The following is an 18,043-nucleotide window of genomic DNA, read 5'->3' as shown; positions in this document are numbered from 1 at the left end:
TATCATGCATAGTAGTCGAAATAAAGCAAGTGAAATCATCCAATGAATAAAGGCATAAATGTGAGTCTTACATCAAAACCAATACACAACTACTCTCTAATCCAAGAACAAGGAATCTACTCCATAGACGTCGGAGAAAACCCGAAGACATAATGTAATTAAGCAGTCAATTCTCAAACAAGAAGAGAGAAAGAGAAAGGGCACTCATCCAACGACGATGAGTGATCTTCGGATCCAATCCTTTGCTTCTAGAGTTGATGTCATGATGAAGAATCGCTGGACGGAGGTCTTGGATGGTGTGGAACAGCACCAAGGTGATTCTCCCTTTGACAGCTCGCTCCCTCCGAGGAGAAAGGTTAAAACCCTTCTTATAGGCTAGGGCACGACGCCGCGCTGCACGACCGTTTCAATATGGTACGACCGTGTCTTCTTTTGTCTCTGGTCGTGCTGCATGTGTTGGTTGCTACTCGAAAAACCTAGAGGTTCCACTGTACAAAAATTTTGTACAAAGGTCTGAACCTTTTCCTAGCTACCATGTGTTCTTTTAAATTAAATTTTGGATCGCCTGCGAAACTTAACACGTTTGATCCAAAACTTAATCTATTCGTTCTTTTAGGTTTTGACTTGGGTCTCCTGCGGAACTTAACACGTTCGACCCAAATCACCTCAAGTTATTAATTCCATTAAATATTAATTTCCATAATTGGTTCCTAGTACTGACGTGGCGAGGCACACGACCTTCTTGGATATGGGAGCAACCACCACCGACTAGACAAAACCTTTTATAGAAATCTAATATTTAATTTCCTAAAATAATTTTAGGTTAACCGAAAAGAACAATCAAATCACAAGGAAAAATAAAACAAAAAACACAACTTCGAAAAACATATTCGAAATACTAGAACGTAAGCCTCTTGTATTTGGTATTATTTCCAAAAATAACTAGTATGATGCGGAAAGAAAAATTACTAGTTATACCTTGTAGAAAAACCTCTTGATCTTCTACCGTATTCCTCTTCTAACCTCGGACGTTGTGTGGGCAACAATCTTCCGAGATGAGAAACCACCAACCACCTTCTTCTTCTCCTAGCTAGGTTCGGCCAACAATAAGGAAGCTTCACCAAGGAAGAAGATCAAAACACCAACCAAGCTCCAAGAGATGCTAGCTTTCTCTCCTTCTTCTTCTTCTTCTCCAAGTAGTATCCGGCGACCACAAGAGCTCCAAGGGGAGAGAGAGGTTCGACCACCACAAGAGGAAGAGAGGGAGAGGATGATGATGGTCGGCCACACCAAGGAACGAAAGAGGGAGAGAAATAATAGAGGGTTGTTCCCATGAAGGCACCCCCACTTCTTCTTTTAAATTCCTTGGCCTAGGCAAATTAGGAAATTTAATTACAATAAAATTTTCTTAATTTCCTTGACATGATTTAATTGAGAAAAATAAAATAAAATTTCCCCAATTAAACTATATTGGCCGGCCACATCAAAAGGAAGTAAATTAGACAAGTTTTAATCAACAAATTAAAACTTCCTAATTTGTTTCCGGAAATTTTAAAATTAAAATTTCTCTTTAAAAATCTCTTCATGGTTGATAAAAAGAAATTTCCATAATTTTAATTTTACAACATGTGAATAATTTTTAAAGAGAAAATAAAATATCTCACCAATCTACAAATAAGGAAAGAGATCTAATCTCTTTCTTTAATCTTTTGTAGATCTTTTACAAGAGAGATATTTTAATTTTAATTTTATTTAATAAATTATATCTTCCACATAATAAAAATTAAAATTAAAATTCTTTTTAATTTAATATGGCCGGCCCCTCTAGCTTGGGTTCAAGCTAGGGTCGGCCACCTCAATTCATGCTTAGGCCGGCCCTAGCTTGGTTCCCAAGCTAGCTTGGCCGGCCCCCTTTTTGGTGGGTATAGAAGGTGGGTATAGGTGGGTATAGTACTCTATAAATAAGAGGCTACGATAGGGACCGAGAGGAGGAATTAGTTTTGATCTCCCGATAAAATTAAGCATCCCGTGTTCGCCCCGAACACACAACTTAATTTTATCAATAATAATTCATTCCACTAGAGAACTATTATTGAACTACCGCACCAATCCCAAATTACATTTTTGGGATCCTTCTTATTATGAGTGTGTTAGTCTCCCTGTGTTTAAGATATCGAATGTCCACTAATTAAGTGAGTTACTGACAACTCATTTAATTAATATCTTAGTCCAAGAGTAGTACCACTCAACCTTATCATCATGTCGGACTAAGTCCACCTGCAGGGTTTAACATGACAATCCTTATGAGCTCCTCTTGAGGACATTATCAACCTAGTATCTCTAGGACACAGTTTCCTTCTATAATCAACAACACACACTATAAGTGATACCATTTCCCAACTTATCGGGCTTATTGATTCATCGAACTAAATCTCACCCACTGATAAATTAAAGAAATAAATATCAAATATATGTGCTCGTTATTATATTAGGATTAAGAGCACACACTTCCATAATAACCGAGGTCTTTGTTTCTTTATAAAGTCAGTATAAAAGAAACGACCTCAAATGGTCTTACTCAATACACTCTAAATGTACTAGTGTAATTATACAGTCAAGATAAACTGATACCTAATTACACTACGATCTTCTAATGGTTTGTTCCTTTCCATTTTGGTCGTGAGCTACTGTTTATAATTTATAAGGTACTGATAACATCATCTTCTGTATGTGACACCACATACTATGTTATCTACAATATAAATTAATTGAACAACTACAACTAAATGTAGATCATTTGACCAAATGTGATTCTTTATTCATAATGAATGTTTACAAAGCTTAGGCTTTCAGTATACACTCCAACAATCTCCCACTTATACTAATGACTAAGCTGCCATATCTTCTACCATACATCTGATTCCCATTCCCTCCACATGCCGATCGAAAGCTTTCGCCGGAAGGGCCAGGTTATCCGCTGATGCAATCTTGGCGATGACAACTTCTCCTCGCTTCACGAAATCTCGTATCGGTGGTACTTGCGCTCTATATGTTTACTTGCCTTATGAGCTCGTGGTTCCTTCGAGTTTGCAATCGCTATTATCACAATAAATTGTGATGATTTTGGGCAAACCAGGAATCACATCTAAGTCCATTAGAAAGTTCCTGAGCCATACTACTTCTTTAGCTGCCTCAGAGGCTGCTACATACTCAGCTTCCATGGTTGAGTCTGAAACGCATTTCTGCTTAACACTCCTCCATGAAATGGCTCCACCTCCTAAAGTAAACACATAGCCTGATGTAGACTTACTGTTGTCCCTATCTGATTGGAAATCTGAATCCGTGTAACCCACAGGTAGCAAATCATCTGCTTGATAAACTAGCATATAATCTCTAGTCCTTCTCAGGTACTTTAATATATGCTTTACCGCAGTCCAATGTCCTTGTCCAGGGTTACTCTGATATCTGCTAACCATGCCCATGACAAAACAGATATCAGGTCTTGTACATAGCATTGCATACATTAGGCTTCCTACAGTCGAAGCATAAGGAACTGCTTTCATGTCCTCTATCTCTTTTGATGTCTTCGGAGACATCTCTTTAGATAGAGCTATTCCATGCCTAAAAGGTAAGAACCCTTTCTTGGAATCCTGCATGCTAAAACGAGCAAGGATTGTATCTATATATGAAGCTTGGGATAGACACAACATTCTTTTCTTACGATCCCTTATAACTTTGATCCCAAGAATGTGTGCACAATCTCCTAAGTCCTTCATATCAAATTGTTTGGACAACTATACCCTTACGTCTGATAATACCTTGACATTGTTGCCAATTAACAAAATATCATCTACGTATAGTACAAGAAATACCACCACGTTTCCGTTACACTTCTTGTATACACAAGACTCATCCGGACACTGAATAAATCTATATGACTGGATTACTTCATTAAACCGGATGTTCCAAGACCTTGAAGCAGCTTGCTTCAGTCCATAAATGGACCGATTGAGCTTGCACACTAGATGCTCTTTGCCTTTTTCAATGTATCCTTCTAGTTGCTTCATATGGATGTTCTCTTCAAGACTTCCATTAAGGAAAGCTGTCTTGACATCCATTTGCCAAATCTCATAATCCATATGAGCAGCAATGGATAAGAGTATCCGGATAGACTTAAGCATGGCTACCGGTGAAAAGGTCTCCTCATAATCGATTCCCTCTTTCTGAGTGTACCCTTTCGCAACAAGCCTAGCTTTGAAGGTTTCTACCTTCCCGTCTGTCCCTCTTTTCCTTTTGTAGATCCACTTGCATCCAACGGCTTTTACACCATCAGGTGGTTCTACAAGCTCCCAGACCTTATTAGAGTACATAGACTCTATTTCAGAATTCATTGCCTTTTGCCAAGATGCTGCATCTATATCTTGGAGTGCTTCGTCATATGTTCATGGATCAGGTTCATGTTTACCCAGGATCAAGTCCGAAGACTCTCCAAAAAACATGAATCTTTCAGGCTGCCTTACAACCCTCCCACTACAACGAGGCACTGTCTGTGGTTGTGTATCATGTGTGACACGTGTTGCAGTCTCTTGTGGTACTTCATCTTGTACTGTTGGTACTGAAGTAGATGTGTCTTCTCTAAGTTCTTCTAAAACAACTTTGTTACTGGGCTTGTGATCCATTATATAGTCTTCTTCTAAAAACTGGGCATTGGTGCTAACAATGACCTTCTGGTCTTTAGGACTATAAAATAAACCACCTTTCGTTCCTTTGGGATACCCTACAAACACGCGAACTTCTGTACGAGATTCTAACTTATCAGCATCTGGTTTCAGCACATGTGTTGGACTACCCCAAATCCGAATATGTCTTAGACTGGACTTTCGCCCATTCCACAATTCTGTGGGAGTAGAAGAAACTGATTTAGAAGGTACTAAGTTCAGAATGTACACTGCTGTTTCCAGAGCATATCCCCAAAACGAATTTGATAATTCTGAATAACTCATCATCGATCTAACCATCTCCATAAGAGTCCTATTCCTTCGTTCTGCCACACCATTCTGTTGGGGTGTACCAGGTGTGGATAATTGGGATTGAATCCCGACCTCTGATAAGTAATTCCTAAACTCTCCTAAGAGGTATTCGCCACCACGATCAGATCGTAGTGTCTTGATACTTTTACCTAGTCATTTTTCCACATCAGCCTTGTACTCTTTGAACTTATCAAAGCACTCAGACTTGCGGCGCATTCGGTAAATATATCTGTATCTTGAATAATCATCTATAAAAGAGACAAAATATTCAAAACCTTCTCTTGCCTGGACAGACATAGGACCACACAAATCAGAATGAACTAATTCTAACACTTCTTTGGCTCTATACCCCTTGGCCTTGAACGGCCTCTTGGTCATTTTACCTTCCAAGCAAGATTCACAAGTTGGAAAATTTTCCAACTCTAACGAACTCAAAAGTCCATCATCTATAAGCCTCTGAATCCTACTTAAGTTAATATGACCAAGCCTTAGATGCCAAAGATATGCTTGATTCATTTCCGAAGGTTCTTTTCTTTTATTAGAGTTAGAAGATGAGTTATAAATTTCCATGTTTTGCCTTGTGGAAGAAATTGGATTTGAAGTATACAAATTGCCAACTAATGCACCAGAACAGATAATCACTTTATTTCTTTTAATAACTACATCGTTACTGAAAGAAACTGAATATCCATCTAAAACCAGTTTAGAAATTGAAATTAAATTCTTTCTAAAACTGAGTACATAAAGACAATTTCTTAAAATCAAATTTCTATTTCAACTAAAAGATAAGTAGACGTCTCCCACTGTAACAGCCGCCACCTTAGTAGCATTGCCCATGTAGACGGTAATCTCTCCTTCAGTTAGTCGTCGGGTTTCTTGGAACCCCTGCAGGGAATTGCAGACATGATCAGTGGCTCCCGTATCTACACACCAGGTGCTGGTAGATAACACCGCTAAACATGTTTCAACAACTAGAGCATGAGATATACCTTTGTTGTTCTGATTCCTACGAGGACAGTCCGCCTTCCAATGCCCTGACTGCTTGCAGATGAAGCACTTGCCCTTTGGCTTCTTCACTCCAGCTTTAAATCCTGTACTCTGAGTTTTATTCACTTTCTTTGCTGAGCCAGCTTGTTTCTTCTTCTTCTTTCCTCTCGATTTAGAAGTAGAACCATTTTCAGCATAGTGAATTTGAGAATTGTGACGAAATAATCCTTCTGCTGCTTGAAGTTCTGTCAGAAATTCCGCTAATGAATAAATCCTCTTATTCATATTATAGTTCAGGCGGAACTGCTCAAAACTTCTAGGTAGCGTTTGGAGGATCATATCGATCTGGGTTTCCCCATCAATTTCTCCTCCAAGGATCTGTATCTCGTTCAGATAAGCCATCATCTTTAGGATATGATCCCTCACAGGAGTACCCTCTTGCATGGTGGCTGTCATTATCTTTCTCATGGCTTCTTGCCTAGAAGCCCTATCCTGATGACCAAAGAGTTCCTTGAGATTGTTCATAATATCATAGGCTGTTGGTAAATCTTGATGCTGATGTTGCAATACATTTGACATTGAAGCCAAAATGTAACGCCGCGCCATCTCATCTGCTTTTACCCATTTCCTATGATATTCAATCTCCTCTTGGGTAGATTCACCAGTAGGTGCTTCAGGGCACGGCTCAGTCAATACAAATTTATAGCTTTCAGCAGTAAGAACAATGTCTAGGTTCCTTTTCCAATCTATGTAATTAGGTCCAGTAAGTCTATTCTGTTGAAGTATGATGGACAGTGGGTTGAAAGTCATCCTAAGAATCACAAATAACTTTTGGTCAGAACTCTAAATTTAGAATAATATTATTTCCTCAAACAATATTATTTTAAATTAACCAACACCTCCAAACACCGTGAAATTTGTATGCCACGTTAGTGTGGACGTATACAAATTCAACATTTGTAAAAGGAGGGTTTTAACCCATTAATTTTATTATCTTGTCAACCTAACTTTTTGACAAATAAAATTAATAGTTGGTATCATTTGGTCACACAAATAATAGCAGTGATTCCGATGGGGAGGATACTATTAGATGTGTCTAAGTGTATACCATTACTTGACACTAAGTCCATTAATAAGATTATGCCCCTTCCGTTGGGGAAGATCACACGCTCTTAATTAACTTCCTATAGTCATCCAAAAATGGAAGTCTGTTCTAGTGATCCGCAAACAAGCTCATCCGTTATGGAGGAAGGCACTCAGAGCCAACGCGCAAGCTTGTTTTCATCACTTACAAACCAATAATGGAGACCATGGGATTTACTTAAAAATCCCTCTCCCACTTAGTTATTTATAAATGAGGAATTTTAACTATGCTAGCCTACTAAACTTGTAAACTAACATGCACACACAGCACAATATAAAAGCAATAAATAGAAAATCTAATTTTCAACTATTATGGCTTTTATCTCTAGTTGTCCTCCGTGTGTTGTCATCCCAAGCTGCTGCCATATTTGGCCACCGCCACCGGGTCTAGCTGTCGCCTCCATCTTGCTCCTAGTTTCGCTGCGCCTCTAGTCCTTAGAAGGTTCCACGCTTTGCAAGATTCGATCCGCGACATAAATAGAATTTTACATTTTTGATCCTATATTCCATAAAAGGAATGTACATGTATCTAGATAAAAAATAAAATCCTAATAAAACTAAATACAGCTCCTGCTGTATTTTAATACAATCATGCACACATATATAAATGCCCTTGACATGTCCAAAGGTCCAATCACACACATAATAACTAAAAGCCATAATAGTTGGATCCTGCATCCACAAAGTTAGCACATCCTACTATTAACCTGCCTAAATTATGTATGACATGTGCATAATTAACCTAATACCAAATACACAAAGGCAAAACCCTAGCTCTGATACCAATTGTTGGTTGCTACTCGGAAAACATAGAGGTTCCACTGTATAAAAATTTTGTACAAAGGTCTGAACCTTTTCCTAGCTACCATCTGTTCTTTTAAATTAAATTTTGGATCGCCTGCGAAACTTAACACGTTTGATCCAAAACTTAATCTATTCATTCTTTTAGGTTTATACTTGGGTCTCCTGCGAAACTTAACACGTTCGACCCAAATCACCTCAAGTTATTAATTCCATTAAATATTAATTTCTATAATTGGTTCCCAGTACTGATGTGGCGAGGCACACGGCCTTCTTGGATATGGGAGCAACCACCACCGACTAGACAAAACCTTTTATAGAAATCTAATATTTAATTTCCTAAAATAACTTTAGGTTAACCGAAAAGAACAATCAAATCACAAGGAAAATAAAACAAAAAACACAACTTCGAAAAACATATTCGAAATACTAGAACGTAAGCCTCTTGTATTTGGTATTATTTCCAAAAATAACTAGTATGATGCGGAAAGAAAAATTACTAGTTATACCTTGTAGAAAAACCTCTTGATCTTCTACCGTATTCCTCTTCTAACCTCGGACGTTGTGTGGGCAACAATCTTCCGAGATGAGAAACCACCAACCACCTTCTTCTTCTCCTAGCTAGGTTCGGCCAACAATAAGGAAGCTTCACCAAGGAAGAAGATCAAAACACCAACCAAGCTCCAAGAGATGCTAGCTTTCTCTCCTTCTTCTTCTTCTTCTCCAAGTAGTATCCGGCCACCACAAGAGCTCCAAGGGGAGAGAGAGGTTCGGCCACCACAAGAGAAAGAGAGGGAGAGGATGATGATGGCCGGCCACACCAAGGAACAAAAGAGGGAGAGAAATAATAGAGGGTTGTTCCCATGAAGGCACCCCCACTTCTTCTTTTATATTCCTTGGCCTAGGCAAATTAGGAAATTTAATTACAATAAAATTTCCTTAATTTCCTTGACATGATTTAATTGAGAAAAATAAAATAAAATTTCCCCAATTAAACTATATTGGCCGGCCACATCAAAAGGAAGTAAATTAGACAAGTTTTAATCAACAAATTAAAACTTCCTAATTTATTTCTGGAAATTTTAAAATTAAAATTTCTCTTCAAAAATCTCTTCATGGTTGATAAAAAGAAATTTCCATAATTTTAATTTTACAACATGTGAATAATTTTTAAAGAGAAAAGAAAATATCTCACCAATCTACAAATAAGGAAAGAGATCTAATCTCTTTCTTTAATCTTTTGTAGATCTTTTACAAGAGAGATATTTTAATTTTAATTCTCTTTAATAAATTATATCTTCCACATAATAAATATTAAAATTAAAATTCTTTTTAATTTAATATGGCCGGCCCCTCTAGCTTGGGTTCAAGCTAGGGCCGGCCACCTCAATTCATGCTTAGGCCGGCCCTAGCTTGGTTCCCAAGCTAGCTTGGCCGGCCCCCTTTTTGGTGGGTATAGAAGGTGGGTATAGGTGGGTATAGTACTCAATAAATAAGAGGATACGATAGGGACCGAGAGGAGGAATTGGTTTTGGTCTCCCAATAAAATTAAACATCCCGTGTTCGCCCCGAACACACAACTTAATTTTATCAATAATAATTCATTCCACTAGAGAACTATTATTGAACTACCGCACCAATCCCAAATTACATTTTTGGGCTCCTTCTTATTATGAGTGTGTTAGTCTCCCTGTGTTTAAGATATCGAATGTCCACTAATTAAGTGAGTTACTGACAACTCATTTAATTAATATCTTAGTCCAAGAGTAGTACCACTCAACCTTATCATCATGTCGGACTAAGTCCACCTGCAGGGTTTAACATGACAATCCTTATGAGATCCTCTTGAGGACATTATCAACCTAGTATCTCTAGGACACAGTTTCCTTCTATAATCAACAACACACACTATAAGTGATACCATTTCCCAACTTATCGGGCTTATTGATTCATCGAACTAAATCTCACCCACTGATAAATTAAAGAAATAAATATCAAATATATGTGCTTGTTATTATATTAGGATTAAGAGCACACACTTCCATAATAACCGAGGTCTTTGTTTCTTTATAAAGTCAGTATAAAAGAAAACGACCTCAAATGGTCCTACTCAATACACTCTAAATGTACTAGTGTAATTATACAGTCAAGATAAACTGATACCTAATTACACTATGATCTTCTAATGGTTTGTTCCTTTTCATTTTGGTCGTGAGCTACTGTTTATAATTTATAAGGTACTGATAACATCATCTTCTGTATGTGACACCACATACTATGTTATCTACAATATAAATTAATTGAACAACTACAACTAAATGTTGATCATTTGACCAAATGTGATTCTTTATTCATAATGAATGTTTACAAAGCTTAGGCTTTCAGTATACACTCCAACAGCATGGTCGTGCCAATTGTCACAACTGTGTGGATCTGGGGCTCGGCTCCTAGGACACGGGCTTGCAGGATTGCATGACTGTGCATTGCTTGGCTGCAGTCGTGGGGGGCACGGTCGTGTAGGATTGCACGACCATGCAAGGATCCGTCTCTGTTTCATAGCACGATCGTGCAAGAGTTGCACGACCATGCACTGCTCTTCTTCTGTTTGTCCATACGGTCGTGCGAGGTTGCACGACTGTGTTCCCTGTCTGGTTACGGTGCGTCGACAATCACTATTTTTGCTCCGAAAGTTGTCCCTATCAACACAAAACCAAAAAAAGAGTAGATATCCGAACAAAAGGGTATTCATGATGAGTATATGATAAAATGGATGATCATACAAAGAATATATACATATAAGCAAGTGAATGTGCGTTAACACATGCATAAACTATCATAATATTTATGCACATCAATCTCCCAACAGCTAGGATCTCAATATGATCACACATTCATGCCTCTAATGGTATCTACACAAACAAGCTTCTCATCCGTCTCACAAACTCAAGGATTGGAGAAGAAAACCACTTAAGGTTGTGCTAGCAACCAAGCAAGGTGATTTGGAGGAGGAAAGTAGAAGAGAGGAAGATGAGAAGAAGACCAAATGAACACCACTTCTTCATTGGCTGAAATTCATCTTTTGTACTCCTAATAGAATACCAAAAGTCCCATTTGGCTTTTGCTCTTCCTTCATAAATGACTTTTAGTCATCTTTCATGAAGAGCCTTTTCATCTTCTATGAAAAACCTTTTCATCTTCTTCGACATGATCAAAATTCAAAATTGATCTTTCCTCTTCCTTGGTGAATTCGAGTTCGCCCATTGAGTCTAACTCATTGGACCTCATCAACCCAAATTGACTCCATGAACATCAATCCAAATTGACTACATGAATCTAATTCAAATTAGACTCCATCCAATAATTGGATCCAATTGAGTCTAACTCAATGAGTCTAATTTAATCCAATGATCCATCATATGAACCCATCTCCAAATCAACTTCTTCTTTGTGTGTGACCCAATAGGTTCTTGTAATGTTGGCAATGTATCCAAATCAATATTTTAGATACATAAACAATGAGTGGCATCTAGCAAGGCATCATTGCTACCCAAGTGACGAGAATGTCGAGATCTGACTTAACCTTTCCTTGGCTATTATCTTGTATAACTTGGTCCTTCTATCCTTGATATCTAGATTCATCCTCTCATAAATCTTTGTGTTTCTTGATCTCTAAGTAGGCACACTCAATCAAATAAGCTCAATATCTCATATTGACTAGTTTGAGTATAGCCATGCATTCTTGTGTCTTACTAATCAAAGGGCCCACAGATATCGCTTCCATCATATGGAAGGGATACATCTCATCTAGATCACTCACATCCCTCTATATATGTTATTCTATACTCAGTGATCAACTTTATTGTTCATCCTGTTACAGGTGACATTTGTCGATACCAAAGTATATAACACTTTTTGTAAGGAACCGTAGTGACTTCAGGTCTAAGAACTATTTATACCAATAGTCACATGAGAATGTTTATGACACTTATATAATGATTCATGAAACATTCTCATGGTGGGTCATTCAGTATATATTCTCTAATATATACCCATGTGTCAACCTGATATCTCATATCCATGACTTGTGAGATTAAGTCATCTGTTGACCTACATGCTAGTCTCAACGCATTAATATTGTCCTTGCATATTAATGCATGACTAGGAATAGTTAGGAGTAGTGTTCTATGTATATCTATAATATCTCACTATCAATTCAACCAATTGATATATTATAGATTAGAACCTCCTACTCTAGAACATTATTATACTTATTTATTCGCCTGAAATTGAAATAAATATAATAACAAACTTTCCCTTTTATTAATAATAAAATATGATACAAAAAGAGCTCTTTACAATCATCTCATAATTGATACTAGGGCTAATACTAATAGACACGTTCTACATGACACACTATGTATTAGTTAGCTCTTATAAGCTATGTATGTTTAGATGTCGTGGTGGAGTAGATGAGGTTTTTGGAATTTGGTTTTGTTATACCTATGTTTATTCTTGCTTCTTATCATGCTAACTAATGAGTCACATGCTAATGTTATGGATTTCATATTTTGGTTCTACTTATGCCTATGTTTCTCTTTGCTCCTCATCATGCTAACATAATGAGTCACATGTTAATTCTTTGTGCTTTGGATTTTTATTCTAGTTATATCCATGTTTCTTCTTGCTTCCTATCAAGAAAACTTAGTGAGTCACATGTTAATTTTTATGCGATTCAAATTTTGGTTCTAGTTATGCCTATGCTTCTCCTTGCTCCTCATCATGCTAACTTAATGAGTCACATGTAATTCTACGTATTTCTGATTTTTATTCTAGTTATATCTATGTTTCTTCTTGCTTCTTATCAAGAAAACTTAGTGAGTCACATGTTGATTTTTATGCCTATGTTTCTTTTAGTTTTTATCATGATAACATAATGAGTCACATGTTAATTTTTGTGTGATTTGGATTTTGGTTCTAGTTATGCCTAAGTTTCTCCTTGCTCCTCATCATGCGAACTTAATGAGTCACATGTTAATTCTATGTGTTTCAGATTTTTATTCTAGTTATATCTATGTTTCTTCTTACTTCCTATCAAGAAAACTTAGTGAGTCACATGCTAATTTTTATGCCTATGTTTCTTTTGGTTTTTATCATCATAACACAATGAGTCACATGTTAATTTTTATGTGATTCGGATTTGTTTTAGTTATGCCTATGTTTCACCTTACTTCTTAATGTGATAACATGATATATGTGTGATTTTTGAATTAAGTTAGGTCTATGTATATGTATCTTTTTACTTCTTATCATGGTAACATTATAAGACAAAGGTGTAATTTTTGGCATAGGTTTAGGTTATTGCTTATGTTCCTTCTTGCTCTGTATCATGATGACTTTGTATACTAGAAGTTAAATTTTGTTTAGGGTTAACATGTTAAGAAAGTGTTTACGTTTGATATACTTGTAGTGTGGTTAGTTTTGGATTTTTGGGGTTTAATATATATGCACTCAATCATGTTTTGATAACTTAGTATGTTAGATTAGTTCGTTATTTATGGACATGTATGTTATGAAATTAATGATAATATACATGTGTATTTCTATGTTGTAATATGTTAAGGGTAAGTAAGTTCATGCATGATTTCGGCTTCGAGGCTTTATTTTGTTTTTAATGTTTTATGGAAGGATTTTCTGGATAGAACTGGAGATGGTGAATTGCTTTATTTTGTTTTGATGTTGTGCGCTTCTTCATGTTAACTTGAGTTTTGGGGTCTGATTTGGTAGAATAGGAATTAGTTTGGTTTAAATTGTTGCCTTCCATTATTTTCTTAAATTACTTAGCTTGTATATGCACTGCATGAAGTTCTAAGTAGTTCTCTTTATGAAATATAGTTTAAGAACCATGCATGTTTACTTGTGATGTATGATATGATTGAGTCTATATGGATAACTAGATGAATACGTATATGTGTGGTGACCGTATGGAATGAGTTCCTTGGGATGAGCTCCGGGGAGGACCCTTCCAAACAGGAATGATGATGAAATGTATGTTGGCTTCGGCTATATGAGTATAAGTTCTCCTACTAGGTACCACTAAAGTTCATGATCATGGACCAAATGAACTTGCTCTAATGATGTACCTACATTATGTTCATCCCTTATTAAGTTATGCATAAGTTTTCTTTTATGTATAAGTAAGTTTATGCTCTATGTTTCCTAATTTTGTTTGTGCTTAAGTTATGCTCTTATTAGCTTTTAGAACACTGCATTAGTTATTCTTAAGACTATATTTTAGTTATGCTCATGTTTATGCTTTCATTATGCAATTATTTATGCTGTGCAAAAAGTACATTCATGTTATGCTTGGAAAGAGTATGTTCACGAACATGCTCTCATTATGTTCATGCAATGCAAGTAGCTAGAGGTTAAATTAGTTAGTATAGGTTCCTCAATAGGATGCGTGGATATAAGAATTAATTAATATATATTATGGTTTAAATGTGCTAAGTCTTTAGGCTTATAGTTATGATTGTTACAGGAGATGAGACACATGAGATAGGAGACTTCGACCAGTGAGTAGGCTCAGGACAAGGGCAGTACAACCTGAAGATTTACTAGTGTATGTTTTATGTTAATTCAAATTGTTGTAATAAAAGATTCAGTCCCAATATTTATGCTAAGTATGTATGAACCACTAGTTGCTCAGTTGGATTATCTAATTACATCTCCTATATATATATATATATATATATATATATATATATAAAGTAGTTTAGGGGATATTTCAATGATACTATATATAAGGAGCTCAAAGGATGTAGTCTCAAGTAATAAATACTTACTACCAAAGTTAGAGTATCAACATAAAATCATCTACAAAACAAACTATAAACAACAACAAAATCCTTCTCTGACCTGCTCCACTAGGTATAGCCAAAAAATCGGGAGTACATACAGTACATCAAAAAATCACTTGCATAAACTCAACACATAACAAGTATACAATAAACATATAACAAGTCTTGACTGCACTCGACAACTTGCTACCATGAAGAGTCCCTAGGGTAGTTAAGATTCCACTATCTGTGGGCGACGATACACACTCCCACCATTTGGTCCGGTGGGCAAATAGAACTAGGTAGCTATCTAGTTCCTCAGCTACTGACTATAGGTGACAGTACACACTACTGCAATTGGTCCAGTGGACAGTCAGAGCATATAAATGTCACTATCTGCGGGCGATAATATATGCTACCACTACCTAGTCTATTGGGCAAACAAGAAGTGTAGTTATCTAGTTATGGGTTGCAGGCAACAATATAAGCTACCACTATCTGGTCTAGTGGGTAGTCTAAAGGTAAATGTATACACAACAATAATAACTAAACCAGCTGAAATAATTACAACCAAAGGTAAAGCTCTACAAGATACACTATGATATCACAACCATAATGACATAAGTATCAATAGCAATAAATATTATTGATAGCAACGAGACTAAATGGATATCAAATAGACTAAATGTAAGGACAAGTAATAAAGTATCAACTTAAGAAGCAAATAGAGTAGAGTCAAGGTAAGTAGTAACTACTGTCTAATTAATAAATGACAATAAATAATCATGCACTAAAATTAAAAAAACTATAAAGGTGATAAACCCAATTTTGTCATTAAATAAGTACAAATAAAATACTGAAATCCCTTTCTACACTAATGTAGTATAGAGCAACTCGAATCGTATTTCACAAGGAATGTAGCAAGTGAATTCAAATCTTAGGATTGAATTTATTCAAACTAGGGTTTGGGGTTTCTGAATGCTAAAGCTAAGAGAAAAGAATGGACATAAATACAATGGACAAAAATGGAAATTCACTAAACTACAAACATGAAAGAGATGATGGCAAACATGAAGTAATCCATCTTATGAAATCAAGACTTGCTAAACTACACTGCAAAACAATTCAAGAAAATGTAAAGCAAGGAAACTAAAGATCATACAATTGATAAAAGATCCAAAACAACTATACTAAGAATTCAAATCAATTCATGAAGTTTAAGAACAAGTAAACTAAACTAGCATAATCCACTGTATAACAAGAATCAAATGCGAATAGAAACATAACTAACTATCAAATGCAAATTAACTAAACTAAGAATGAATTATAATTCAAATGGGAGTGTAAAAGGGAATTGAACTAAGCATTCTACTAATAAATTGAAAACATGGAACCAACCAGCAATAGGGAAATCTGAAGATCAGAATGATGCTCATAAATTAAGCTAGGTTTTCTCCTAACTTATATCAGAATAGATTAGCTAGGAAGAATGTTTGGCGATGAAGATCAGTGTCGACTGGATGATGGAAATAGAATCCTGAAGGAAATGGTAAACCCATATCCCCTTCATACCTCTGACAATCACTGCATCTCAGATCGATGAACACTACAAGAAAAACCCTCATAGACATCGGTGGAACAACAACGGTTTTAAGCAAAAGTTGATGTGTTTGAGTATTTTACACTGATTTTTCCAAAAACCGATGTCTATAAGCATAGATTTTCACTCATAGACATCGGTTTTTTAAGCCGATGTCTATGAGCGCCTTTTTTTTCGTTAATAGACATCGATTTTAACAGTGGTTTTTAAAACCCGGTGTCTATGATAAAATAAAATAATTTAATTTTCACACTAATACTTAGCTGAAACCCTTCTTCGCATTTCAAGAAAGGAGAGGTGACGAGTTTGTCTTGTTTTCTAGGGTTTTAGAGTAGTAGCGGCGGAGGGAGGCAAGATGAAGACGACTAGGGGGAAAGGTGATACTCTTAGGGGGTGTTTGGTTGATGGGTTTGGGAATGAGGGAATGGAATGATAGTAAAAGATAGTGTTTGGATTGTGGGTTTGGGAATCACATTTTGGGAATGATTACCAGATTTATGGGAATCAACCAAACCCATATAACTTGATGGGTTTCATTTCCATTCCTATTCCCATTCCACCCTACTATCAAACCTATACCCATAGTCATTCCCATCATTTAACGAAACACCTCCTAAGTTCCACCGATCCGATGAAGATGACTTTAAATAGTCATCAAAGAAAATGGAGAATAACCTCGACTACAGCGAAGCTTCCCCATGGACGCATCGGCGTTCGTGCAGATCGACCCGCTCCACTAGATCCTTGACATGAACTCCCTCGTTAGCGATGCCTACCGCGACGTTAGAAAACTCTTTGTGTTTCTCCTCCCGGTTGCGGCTTCCTCCTTCCCACCCGGCAAGGCCCTCGCCGTCTACTTCCAGACTCTTTTGCGGCGCCGTCCACCCTGCCCGCCCATCCGCTCTCCTCTCCCTCCCTTGGCCTGACCCTTCCGAAGAACCGCCCATTCCTGACCCTAACCCTAATCCTCTCCAGCTCGCGCTCACCTCTGCCAAGATCGGCATCTCGGTCGAGGACCTCGCCTCCTTGCCACCTGTCACTTATGTCGTTGCGGAGAAGAAGGCCGAGCGACTCGCTCTTAGGGTTGGCGAGAACCTCTTCAATTTCATGCAGTCCTTCTGCGGGATTGACGGAAGTCGGCTCGTCGTGCCCATGGATATCCTTGACTGGTGGTTTAAGAAGTTCCAGGAGCGAGCCCGGAAGGATCCCAGTTACCTCAAAGATTTTGCCTTGTGACAGACAAGTTAATGCCCAATCCCAAAGGTGCTGCTTTTTGCAAGGATCTCTTTCCTTGATGGTATCGCGTTTCATATTATATTTTGGTTGCATCTGATTTGCTTGAATTGTATGATACTTCTTCTTTTCATGCCTCTTCATTTTTATGTCTCTCTCAATTAATCCAGGCGGATGATCTTTGATGTCCACTTTAACCTCCCACAATGTGTTTATTGATTGTCCGCAACCAACTATAAAGCGATTTTGACATTGTTTGAAGTGAAGTTCTCAAAAAGTGATAGGATCTTAAGATATTATATATGGCAGGAGAAATAAGCTAAATTTTTCAGTAATTATTCCATTTTGGATTTATTCATCTCATTGAAGTAGTCAACTAGAAAACGTCAACTAGAACATGCATCAAGAAACAC

At 37.0% G+C, this 18,043-nt stretch overlaps 1 pseudogene; it reads left to right on the top strand.

Annotated features, from left to right (window-relative positions):
- Positions 1 to 217: 217 nt before the first annotated feature.
- LOC121979561 lies at positions 218 to 17,633 on the top strand (annotated as a pseudogene).
- The last annotated feature ends 410 nt before the right edge of the window (positions 17,634 to 18,043 follow it).

Source organism: Zingiber officinale, chromosome 5A (genome assembly GCF_018446385.1).
Source record: "Zingiber officinale cultivar Zhangliang chromosome 5A, Zo_v1.1, whole genome shotgun sequence".
In the NCBI taxonomy this organism is placed as follows: domain Eukaryota; kingdom Viridiplantae; phylum Streptophyta; class Magnoliopsida; order Zingiberales; family Zingiberaceae; genus Zingiber; species Zingiber officinale.
The sequence above is the reverse complement of the archived record's forward strand: the minus strand, read 5'-3'. Positions and strand labels throughout refer to the sequence as shown.